The sequence below is a fragment of the Lepidochelys kempii genome, chromosome 16 (assembly GCF_965140285.1).
Source record: "Lepidochelys kempii isolate rLepKem1 chromosome 16, rLepKem1.hap1, whole genome shotgun sequence".
Taxonomy (NCBI): Eukaryota; Metazoa; Chordata; order Testudines; family Cheloniidae; genus Lepidochelys; species Lepidochelys kempii.
The window spans coordinates 6,316,560-6,329,002 of NC_136395.1; the positions used below are offsets into that span (position 1 = coordinate 6,316,560).

Here is a 12,443-nt window from a genome sequence, read left to right on the forward strand (position 1 = left end):
ATGGGAATATTGTCATTGGCCAGGTCCAGCCTCCCATACAGGCAGCGCCAGTGGGCCTTTAAATGGCCAAAAGCCCACTCCACAGTCATTCTGCACTTGCTCAGCCTGTTGTTGAACCGCATCTTGCTGCTGGCAAGGTGCCCTGTGTATGGCTTCATAAGTCACGGCATTAAGGGGTAGGCAGGGTCTCCCAGAATCACTGTGGGCATTTCAACTTCCCCTACGGTGATCTTCTGGTCTGGGAAGAAAGTCCCGGCTCGCAGCTTCCTGAACAGGCTAGTATTCCGAAAGATGCGTGTGTCCTGCACCTTTCCGGATCAGCCTGCCTTAATGTCCATGAAACGCCCAGGGTGATCCACAAGCACCAGGAGAACCATAGAGAAATACCCCTTGCAATTAATGTACTCGGTGGCTAGGTGGTCTGGTGCCAGAATTGGAATGTGCATGCCATCTATCGCCCCTCCGCAGTTAGGGAAGCCCATTTCTGCAAAGCCATCCACAATGCATGTTGCCAGAATCATGGGCTTACTGAGCAGGATGCAATTAATGGCCCTGCACAGTTCCGTCAACATGAGTTCAAAGGTTGATTTTCCCATTCCAAACTGGTTAGCGACCGATTGGTAGCAGTCTGGAGTAGCCAGCTTCCATAGTGCAATCACCATGCGTTTCTCCAGTGACAGGGCAGCTCTCATTCTCGTGTCATTATGCCGCAGTGCTGGGGCGAGCTCATCACACAGTCCCATGAATGTGGCTTTCCTTATCCGAAAGTTTTGCAGCCACAGCTCGTCATCCCAGACGTGCATCACGATGTGATCCCACCACTCAGTGCTTGTTTCCTGAGCCCAAAAGCGGCGTTCCACTGTAGTCAGCGCCCCCTTGAATGCCACAAACAATCTCGTGTAGTAGCTACTACGCGTGGCGAGATCAATGTCACACTCCTCTTGTCTTTGTAGTTTAAGGAATAACTCCACTGCCATTCGTGATGTGTTGGTCAGAGTGAGCAGCATCCTGGTCAGCAGTGCGGGATCCATTCCTGCAGCCCGAGGAGGCAGGGTGCACAGTACACAAACGTTTGAAAGACGGTGCCAAATGGGGATGGAAGCACAGGGATTTCTGGGATGCGAAGCAATGCATCATGGGGCATTGGGACAGGACCCAGGATGCCCCACGACCCCCTCCACCTTCCCATACCCTTTGTTGTTGTCACATCTGACTGGGTGCAGTGTGAAAAGGAGGGCAAGTGGGATCGGCTTAAAAACTGGGCTTCTCTAAAAACAGAACTAACCCAGTGGTCTCCGGGGGGTCTGATATTTACCCAGGTCCTGAAGCCATTTCTGCCTTTTTGAAATAGTTACCAGTGATTACTTACACGCGGCCATTTATTTACAGCCTGGGCCCCAAGGCCGCTCAGTTTTTAAATAAATAAGCAGCAATTAAAGAACAAATAATGCCTTTGTCAGGGTCCCCCCCACCTTCCCCCTTCCCCCCCTCCAGCTTGTGGATGGAGACGGCTGGGAGGAGGGGGTCAGAGTTTGGGAGAGGCTGGGTGCTGAGTCTGGCCTGCTGTTTCTCGCTCCCCCCTTGCCCATTCACTGGGCAGGTAGCAGAGCTGGCTCCTGGTTTTCAGCATCATGTTTGGGTAGAGCAGCTCGGCTCTGGGTACAGGACAGATCAGAATTGCTTTCGGCAAATAGGAAGATGACTTGACTGGATCGGGAGCCTGGCCTCGTGCTTGAATTGCTCTTACGCTGTTGCTGTGAGGGGCGTATGTCCTAGTCCTTGTGCCCAGCTTGGGGGTTTCTGCCCCTTCCTTTGTGTCCCTGGCAGGAGACGAAGAGGAAACTAACCACTCACACTGGAGGTTCGAGGCCCCTTTTAAGCCTGGACCCAGCGTCTTGCTGAGCACTCCACGTGTCATCAGCGCGTTCTGCAGGGTGCTCGTGTCTGCCAGGACCTCCAGCAGCTCCATCGGGTCACGCGCTGGGCCCCCCCGCCCGCCATGCTCCCGCGCAGCTGCGTGAAGCGGGAGGGAGGCCAGTCCAAACAAAGCTGAGCTCTTTGTTCAGGGGCTGGTGCAGGATAACGGGCAGTGTCTGTGTTGTCTCCGCCCCCCAAAGGCAGTGATTTACAGCGGCAGAACAATAGCCAGCCATTGGGGTCAGCGGCTCTCACGCTTTCCCCTGCTTGGTGACTTGGCATCCACTCTGCGGCCGTTGGCCTGCTGGCTTTCCAGCCGAAACCCGTTTCTAGGGCTAGCGTGTGAAAATGCAGCTGCGCTGAGATGAAGCCAGCGCCTGCCCCCAACGGGATCAAACTCCTGGGGAAAGGCCAGTTTGCTGCCAGGAACTGCCCCTTCCAAGCGGCTGCTGTGGAGTCGCCTCTCGGCCTGTGCGCCTGACCAGGGCTGAACGAGGGGGCACGACTCTTTGCAGGGCTGCCAGGCTCCAGTTCGAATCAGGGCCCCACTGCACGAGGTGCTGGACAGGCACAGACGCACACACACAGGCACACACACACACAGGCACACACACAGGCGCACAAACAGGCACACACACAGGCGCACAGGCACACACGCACCCACACACACAGGCACACACGCATACAGGCACAGACACAGACGCACACACAGGCACACACAGAGGCACACACAGGTGCATGCACACGCACCCACACACACAGGCACACACACACACACAGGCACACAAGCACATGCACGCACACACAGGCACACATACACAGGTGCACATACAGGCACACACACAGACGCACACACAGACGCACACACACAGGGGCATATACACAGGCACAGAGGCACACACAGGTGCATGCACACACGCATACAGGCACACACACAGGCGCACAAGCACATGCACGCACACACAGGCACACACACACAGACGCACACACAGGCGCACACGCATACAGGCACACACACGCAGACGCACACACAGGCGCACATGCATACAGGCGCACACGCACAGGCGCACTCACAGGCGCACACGCACAGGCGCACTCACAGGCGCACACGCACAGGCACACTCACAGGCGCACACGCATACAGGCACACACACGCAGAGGCACAGATACACAGGCGCGTGCACACACGCACGTTGCTTGACTCTCCCCACAGTATCTTGCAGGATGTTTCTTCCTCAGAGGGAGTTAGGAAAAAGTAACGGCCAAACTGGGCCCTGCTGGGCCAGCAGCCATTGAGGTTGGTGGGTCTGTCTGGCTGCACAGGGGCAGGCTCTGTTCGGAGCCCAGGCGCCCTGCTTTGCCTGGAGCTGTCCGCCTACCGAAGACTCAGGTGTGGCTGAGGCAACGCGCTGGGCTGGGACTCAGCAGGAGCCCTGTGGCTCAGAGCGGGAGGAGTCCCTGGTGTCTGAGCTCTGGCGTTTGGATACCATGGCTTCCTTCTGTATTGGATTCAGAGGAGCAGCCGTGTTAGTCTGTATTCGCCAAAAGAACAGGAGGACTCGTGGCACCTTAGAGACGAACCCATTTATTTGAGCATGATGCATCCGACGAAGTGAGCTGTAGCTCACGAAAGCTTCTGCTCAGATAAATGGGTTCGTCTCTAAGGTGCCACAAGTCCTCCTGTTCTTTCTGTATTGGAGTCTCGCAGGCCAACCCTCCTGGTTGTCCCAGCATCTAGCGCGCCCCGGCCTCCTGAACACAGGCCGCCCTCGTTCCCCTTTCGAAGCCTAGGAGGACACAGGGGCTGCTCAGCTGAGCCTGGCCTGCGTGGGGTGGATCCAGGGCTCAGTCACTGGGGTCAGTGGCTTTCAGCCTCGGTGGAGAGCGGGCAGTAGCGTCGCAGCGTGCTGCAGGACCAGAGCTGGATGCTCTTCGTCTGCGGGAGTTCCTCTGTCCAAAGTGAAATGAGCGGCGCTGAGGGCCCCGAACACCCTGCTGCAATCAGTGCAGTGCAGAGTCCGTGTGAGGGGCACGTGGGACTGTGAGGACACCCCCGGGGTTCGTAACACGGATCGTGGGCCCATGCCTCACCCTCCCCAGGTGGGCAATCCCTTTGTCCCAAACTGTGCAGCCTTCCCTCCCCATGGTGACACCCAGGATATTTCGTGTGTGTGCTGAGCGGCTGCAGGGGTGGGGGGCAGAACCAGACGACCTTTGCTTTATGCTGTAATAGCCCTGCCAATGCCTCGCACCCCTGATTGCTCTCCGTGGGCCGCATGGAGAAATGCTGCTTCGAGGGATACAGGGGCCTGGCTTCTGGCAGTTACACCTTCCCACTGGGGACCTGAAGAGCTTCTTGGGTGCCCCCCACCCCCCTCACTGCGTATCTAAGCACCTCCCAGTCTTTACTGAACTCTGCTGTTCTCCTCATTGTCCCGCTGGGGAGCTGAGCCCTGGAGCAGTTAACCTGCCCAACAGCACACAGATGCAAGTCCCTGATCTGCCACAGACTCCCTGTGTGACCCTGGGCCAGCCACTTAGCCTCTCTGTGCTTCAGTTCCCATCTGTGCCACGGGGGACAGGAGTGCTGAGACGGCAAACATTAAAGACTGTGAGGTGCTAAGAGACTGCAGAGCTGGGGGCCACGTAAGTAGCTGTGTAATGACCGCAGGGAGTCAGGACTGTGCCTTTACATCTGACATGGAACAGAGCACATCACCATCAGATCCTAGGGGCTGCTCTTGGTCCCCTTGCAGAGATGTCAACCTGTTCCTACTTTGTCTGCTTAAGGCCCCAGTTTGAGCCTGGCAGCAACAACAGCACCTCCTGGTGTTTGACTGAGCCATGTGTGAGTCAGACAGGCTGCCTCTGCAGGAACTGAGAGCTCCCCACCCCACATCCCCCAGGTCTCACAGACCTCCACCTGGGCATTACAAGCTGGCTAACTGATAGATCTCACAATGCTGTTGTAATTAGGGACCTGTCGTGGAGCGGGTGTGTTTCTAGTGGGGTCCTGTGGGGATCAGTTCTTGAACCTGTGCTATTTAACATTTTTATCAATGACATACACAAAAACATAAAGTGAAGTTTGCAGATGACACAAAGGCTGGCAGAGTGGTAAATAATGAAATAAAGAAGAGGACAGGTCACTGATACAGAGCGATCTGGATCACGTGATGAGCTGGGCACAAACAGGGGCGAGGGGGAGGGATAGCTCAGTGGTTTGAGCATTGGCCTGCTAAACCCAGGGTTGTGAGTTCAATCCTTGAAAGGGGACCATTTAGGGATCTGGGGCAAAAATTGGGGATTGGTCCTGCTTTGAGCAAGGTGGACTAGATTCCCTCCTGAGGTCCCTTTCAACCCTGATATTCTATGAAATGTAAATGTATCCATCCAGGAACATGGGATGCCTGCCATACTGACAGGATGGGGACATTCTGCAGGGAAGCAGGGACTCTGAAAAAGATTTGGGGTTTGTGGTGGAATAATCAACTGAACATGAGTTCCCAGTGTGACACCATGGTCAAAAGGGCTAATGCAATCCTTGGATGCATAAAGAGAGGATGCTTAAGTAGGAGCAGAGAGGTCATTTTACCTCTGTATTTGGCACTGGAGTAACCGCTGCTGGAATATCGTGTCCACTTCTGGTGTCCACAATTCAAGGATGGTGATAAATTGGAGAGGGTTCAGAGAAGAGCCATGAGAATGATGAAAGGATTAGAAAACCTGCCTTATAGTGATAGACTCAAGGAGCCCCCGAGGAGCTTAGCAAAGAGAAGGTCAAGGGGCGACTTGATCACAGTCTATAGGTACCTACATAGGGAACAAGTATTTCATAACAGGCTCTTCAATCTAGCAGACAAAGGTCTAACAAGGTGTGCCCTTGTTGCCAAGAAGGCCAATGGCATTTTGGGCTGTATAAGTAGGGGCATTGCCAGCAGATTGAGGGACGTGATCGTTCCCCTCTATTGGACATTGGTGAGGCCTCATCTGGAGTAGTGTGTCCAGTTTTGGGCCCCACACTACAAGAAGGATGTGGAAAAATTGGAGAGAGTCCAGCAAAGGGCAACAAAAATTATTAGGGGTCTGGAACACATGACTTATGAGGAGAGGCTGAGGGTACTAGGATTGTTTAGTCTACAGAAGAGAAGAATGAGGGGGGATTTGATAGCTGCTTTCAACTACCTGAAAGGGGGTTCCAAAGAGGATGGATCTAGACTGTTCCCAGTGGTAGCAGATGACAGAACAAGGAATAATGGTCTCAAATTGCAGTGGGGGAGGTTTAGGTTGGATATTAGAAAAAACTATTTCACTAGGAGGGTGGGTGAAGCACTGGAATGTGTTACCTAGGAAAGTGGTGGAATTTTCTTCCTTTGAGGTTTTTAAGGTCAGGCTTGACAAAGCCCTGGCTGGGACGATTTAGTTGGGGATTGATCCTGTTTTGAGCAGGGGGTGGGACTAGATGACCTCCTGAGGTCCCTTCCAACCCTGATATTCTATGATTCTATGAACATGATCCAATGGCTGGAAGTTGCAGCTATACAAATTCTGACTAGAAATAAGGTGTAAATTTTTAACAGGGAGGGTAATTAACCACTGGATCAATTTACCAAGGGTCGTGGTGGATTCTCCATCACTGACAATTTTGAAATCAAGACGTGATGTTTTTCTAAAAGCTCTGCTCCAGGGATTATTTGGGGTTGGGTCTCTGGCCTGCCATTACACAGGCATTCAGACTAGCTGATCACAATGGTCTCTTCTGGCCTTGGAATCTATGAAAACCAAGGGCTTCCCAGGTAGAGCTCTGCCAAGCAACACCCAGGGCAGCGTTGCATATACTCCTGGGCCATCGGGTGAGTCTGGCAGGTGCTGCTGGGCTTTCCAGCAGTGTTCTAGAGCTGTATGTTACACCTCAGCACAACCGCCACAGGACGCTCTTTAGGGGGCAAAGTCAAGCAGTCCAAAGATAGGAAAAGCTAGATTTACAGCAGCCATATCTCTGCCCCCTGCTGTGTGTGCATTACAATACAGCCTTCCCCTGCCTCCTGCCCCTTCCCCTTTCTTATTCCTGTCCCTCCTGCCTTCTGCCCCCTCCCAGATCCTAATCTCTCCTTCCCTCCAGGCTCCTGCTCCTGTCCCGCTGCCTTGCATCTCTCTCTTGTCATTTCTTACCCCTCTGTAGTGGAGTTTGGCAGCTTCATTCTTCCCCTCCACTGAAAGCACTGGAGACACGGGCTCCCTTCTCTCTCTTCCTCTGGCTGACCCCAATGGTTCCTGTCAGGGAAAGTCCTGCTCATCCCCTGCAACTCTGGGATTTGCACGCTCACTTCCTCTGTGGGGATGGTGCATGCGAGACCAGTCACACATAGGAGCTGTGAGGGGCTGGAGCATGCTCAGTGCAGAGAGAATTTTCAGAGAATTTAGCTGCCAAATTCTAGCAAGTTTCTACTGAGCCGGTGAAAACTGCAATTTTAGGGCAACCACCCTGACAAATTGCAAGCCCCTGTTCCAAAGCAAGTTGGTGCTAGAGCTTCTCAACTCGTCTGTAAGATTTTACTCCTGCGGGAATTCTGTGCCACTGAGCAATGCAGAATTTTGCAGAAATTAGGGTTGGGTGCACAGAATTTCCTTCCCCCGCCCGCAGAAATAGGCTGCAGAGATGTTGGCCATCACTAGGGGCCACTGGACCCATCAGAGCCCGGCTTGCAAATAGAAGACAAGGCTTGGGGGAGAGGGAGGGAACTGGAGGGTTCCCAGCAGCTGCAGTTCCCAGCATGCTCTAAAGGAAGCAGGCAGTGGCAAGCAGGAAAATCCATGTAAGCCTGGGACCCAGCATCAGGCTGTTTCTCCCTCTGGATCTTTGGGCTCTAGAAGGGGAGAGTCTGTGATTGTCTGGGCTGGGGAGGGGGCGCAGCTGGGCTGTGGGGAGTAGGGGGTGTGAGTGTCTGGACCGGGGGAGGGGGCCCACATCTGGCCTCTGGGGGGAGAGTGGTGTGAGTGTCTGCCCCCCTGGCTGGGCTCTAGGAGGGGATAGGGGGCAGAGAAGCAGCAACTGGGTTGTTGTAAGAGTTTCTTTAACTCTCTACTCCTGGGGGAATTTGTATATGTGTCTGTATTGTTACAGACATACTTGCTGACAGGTTTTTTGAAATAAATTATCGAAATAATTGAAACTGGCCTAATTATATAGTGTTATTCTGACAAATAAAATCTGCAGAATTTCAAAATATTGTGCACAGAATTTTTAATTTTTTGGCACAGAATACCCCAGGAGTAATTTTTCTAATTTAGCACAGATGCCATGTTGGCCTCGTCTCTTCAAGATGGAACAGACATGTGTGGTGTGTTGTTCAGCATTATCTGAAAAAGTAATTATGTTATCCAGGTCAGGTGTTCTCAAACTTTTTCTTTCTGAGCCCCCCCAACCCCCAACTCCACGGCCCCACCTGTGCCAGAACAACTGGTTTTTTGCATATAAAAGCATAGGTGCTGGAACTAAGGGTGTGGGCGTTGCCTCTGCAACCCTTGGCTTGAAGTGGTTTCCATCACATACAGGGTTTACAGTTCGGTTCAATGGCTCTCAGCACCCCCACTATACAAATTGTTCCAGCACCCCTGTATAAAAGCCAGGATCAGAGTTAGGGGGTAGCAAGCAGGGCAACTGCCTGGGGCTCCGCAAAACTAACTTGCTCAGGACTTCGGCTTTCTGCCCAGGGCTCCAGTAAGTCTAATGCCGGCCTTGCTTGGCGGACCCCCTGAAACCTGCTTGCAGCACCGCAGGGGGCCTCAGACCTGTGACTGAAAATTGCTGATCCAGGTATTGGCTCAGAATGTCCTGGGGCACATTGTTAGGGGGCTTATTCCTTCACCCACTTACTTCCCTGGTCCTTCTCGCACGAACAGAGAGCAACAATACCCAATGTCCAAAGGTGCAAACAATTTGATGTTTATTGGGGTGAACTTCCAGCAAGCATGATTCCAGTTTCCTTCCTTAGTGTCCCCCTTCCCAGCTCTGACACCACAGAGCCTTACACCTGTGTCCCTGTTCCCATTCCTGCCCTTAGCCCAACATGATTCCAATTTCCCCACCCCCATTCCCTGTTCCCATTTCTGCCCTTAGCTAAACATGATTCCAACTTTCCCACCCCCATTCCCTGTTCCCATTCCCCCCCACTTCCTGATTGACTGCAGACTATATAGTAAAACATGAGTTCTGCTTTGCTATACCTTAACCAATCATTTTCCTGAAATTTAACTAACCAATCCTAACATATTGTAACATGATTATATAACCAATTATATCCCACCACCTTAATTAGTTTACACCCAGCAAAATTAATTATACAGCAGACAGGAACAATCACAGAACCAGACAGAGATTATACAGACAAACCATAGCAAAGTGGGAACTATAATGACAAAACAATACAGAAGTGAGGATTTCACATCCCAGCTATTGATAAGTGAGTTCTTGCCAGACAAGATGCTATCAAACTAAGTTTTCTTTTACATTTTCTAGGCACTTCCCTTTCTCTGGAGGTGACAGGCATTATCAGCACAGGATTGTATCCCTAACAGCCCAATAGCATCTTCTTTCAATGTGACTAGGTTGGAACCTGAGGATTGACCGGTCGCTTCCCAGCTTATGGCTGCCTCTGCTGCTTAGCCAAAGGCCTTAGCCTAAGAATCATAGAATCATAGAATATCAGGGTTGGAAGGGACCTCAGGAGGTCATCTAGTCCAACCCCCTGCTCAAAGCAGGACCAATCCCCAATTAAATCATCCCAGCCAGGGCTTTGTCAAGCCTGACCTTAAAAACTTCTAAGGAAGGAGATTCTACCACCTCCCTAGGTAATGTATTCCAGTGTTTCACCACCCTCCTAGTGAAGAAGTTTTTCCTAATATCCAACCTAAACCTCCCCCACTGCAACTTGAGACCATTACTCCTTGTCCTGTCCTCTTCTACCACTGAGAATAGTCTAGAGCCATCCTCTCTGGAACCACCTCTCAGGTAGTTGAAAGCAGCTATCAAATCCCCCCTCATTCTTCTCTTCTGCAGACTAAACAATCCCAGTTCCCTCAGCCTCTTCTCATAAGTCATGTGTTCCAGACCCCTAATCATTTTTGTTGCCCTTCGCTGGACTCTCTCCAATTTATCCACATCCTTCTTGTAGTGTGGGGCCCAAAACTGGACACAGTACTCCAGATGAGGCCTCACCAATGTCGAATAGAAGGGAACAATCACGTCCCTCGATCTGCTCGCTATGCCCCTACTTATACATCCCAAAATGCCATTGGCCTTCTTGGCAACAAGGGCACACTGCTGACTCATATCCAGCTTCTCGTCCACTGTCACCCCTAGGTCCTTTTCCGCAGAACTGCTGCCTAGCCATTCAGTCCCTAGTCTGTAGCTGTACATTGGGTTCTTCCGTCCTAAGTGCAGGACCCTGCCCTTATCCTTATTGAACCTCATCAGATTTCTTTTGGCCCAATCCTCCAATTTGTCTAGGTCCCTCTGTATCCTATCCCTGCCCTCCAGCGTATCAACCACTCCTCCCAGTTTAGTATCATCCGCAAATTTGCTGAGAGTGCAATCCTCACCATCCTCCAGATCATTTATGAAGATATTGAACAAAACCGGCCCCAGTTGACACCGGCTGCCAACTAGACATGGAGCCATTGATCACTACCATTGAGCCCAACAATCTAGCCAACTTTCTACCCACCTTATAGTGCCTTATAGGGCCTCCGACTGTCACAGTGAGAGAAGGACCTTATAGGGAAGAAAGGTAAGCAGCAGGATACGGACCCTGGACTTTAGGAAAGCAGACTTCGACTCCCTCAGGGAACGGATGGGTAGGATCCCCTGGGTGACTAACATGAAGGGGAAAGGAGTCCAGGAGAGCTGACTGTATTTCAAGGAATCCCTGTTGAGGTTACAGGGACAAACCATCCCGATGAGTTGAAAGAATAGTAAATATGGCAGGCGACCAGCTTGGCTTAACGGTGAAATCCTTGCCATGTTTTATTTGCATTTCTTTTACCCCTTCTCCAATATACACTGCACACGTCCTGGGAAAATGCAAATTCCTTCCATATAGTTTAACCTCCATAACATTATATTAGTCAAATTAATTTTACACAAGGTGTAACTGCCTCCCCCATGCCCACAGAGTTTTCATGCACACCCACCAAAGCAACAATCTGATCCCCCAAAGCCACCCAAAGGCTCAGTGTTCCCATCATTCCTTCCCTTTTCCTTTACCACACAAAATTCTCTTCTGCCTAACATTTCTTGCACTGTGATTACTCTTTTTACACAACTGTACCCCGATTACATCTTGTACAACTAGACACAACCAGGAACAGCCAAGTTAAGTTCCAATAGAAACCCCTTACATCCTTTAGTGATTTTGATTACATTACCCAATAGCCAGAGAATTTTGATCAGATTCTCTCTCTGCCTGCTGCCTGCAGCAGTCCCTTATAGACCATTTCTGTGGGAAAAGGGCCCATTTCCCCTCAGAATAGCTGTAAAGGCTTCTGGGGACAGAAGCGTAGTGGTGGTAGTAGCCACTCTACCTGACCCCCTTAGAAAATTTAATTACCAAGCTTCTGTCCAATGTGACTGCACAGAGTTGCACATACAGTTACATGTATATAACTTGGTTATATCATTAAACAAAAACTTCCTTCTTGACATCTCACATAAGTATCCAAAGTACCCTCCATTAAAACTTCAGAAAAACAAAAGTGTGGAAAGGCAGGTTGCACTTTGAAACTTTTTTTTTTTCTCTCCACTCCCCCAGGACCAAGTCCCAGCTCCAGTCTCTAAAGGTGGTCTGTTAACTCTGCTTTTGACTTTAAACCCTGTTGTGCCAAATCATCTTTCACTACCCCTAACTAATTTACAAGCCTTCAGCAACCCTTGCTGAAGAAGCATCAAACTTGAAAGATTACTGGCAGCTTCCCATAATGCTGCCCTTACTTCAAACCTCTCACAAGGGGACTGAAGTGCCTCCTTTCCCTGGAAGGCATCCAGTCCGCATGGGCAGGGACCTTCTTCCACTACCCATATACCAAGGAGGGTGGGCTCCTCAGCCACCCCCATACCTCTGGGTCCCCTAACACTTCCTCCATTTCCTTTTTAATCTCATCCCAGGTTGACCCCTGCACCTGGTATGGGCCCTGGTTCTTCCTTATCCATTTATCCAAAAAATCCTTTATGCTGGCTTGCCAGAACCCGCAACTACCATCACGAGAGTTCGCGATACCCCCTCCAAGCAGCTGCGCGGACTGTTGGAGAGGGGGACTTACAGGCTGCCACTCACCTATCCGATGCGATGCATCCGAGTCACCGGCATCAAGATGTTAGGGGGCTTATTCCTTCACCCGCTTCCTTCCCTGGTCCTTCTCGCATGAACAGAGAGCAACAATACTCAAAGTCCAAAGGTGCAAACAATTCGATGTTTATTGGGGTGAACTTCCAGCAAGCATGATTCCAGTTTCCTTCCTTAGTGTCCTCC

The 12,443-nt window shown here is 51.2% G+C and overlaps 1 protein-coding gene across 1 annotated transcript in view; it reads left to right on the forward strand.

Moving 5' to 3' along the window:
- LOC144929505 (regulator of G-protein signaling 3-like) overlaps nt 1-12,443 on the forward strand; it is an 80,124-nt gene that overhangs the window by 20,847 nt on the left and 46,834 nt on the right. The window lies entirely within an intron of this gene.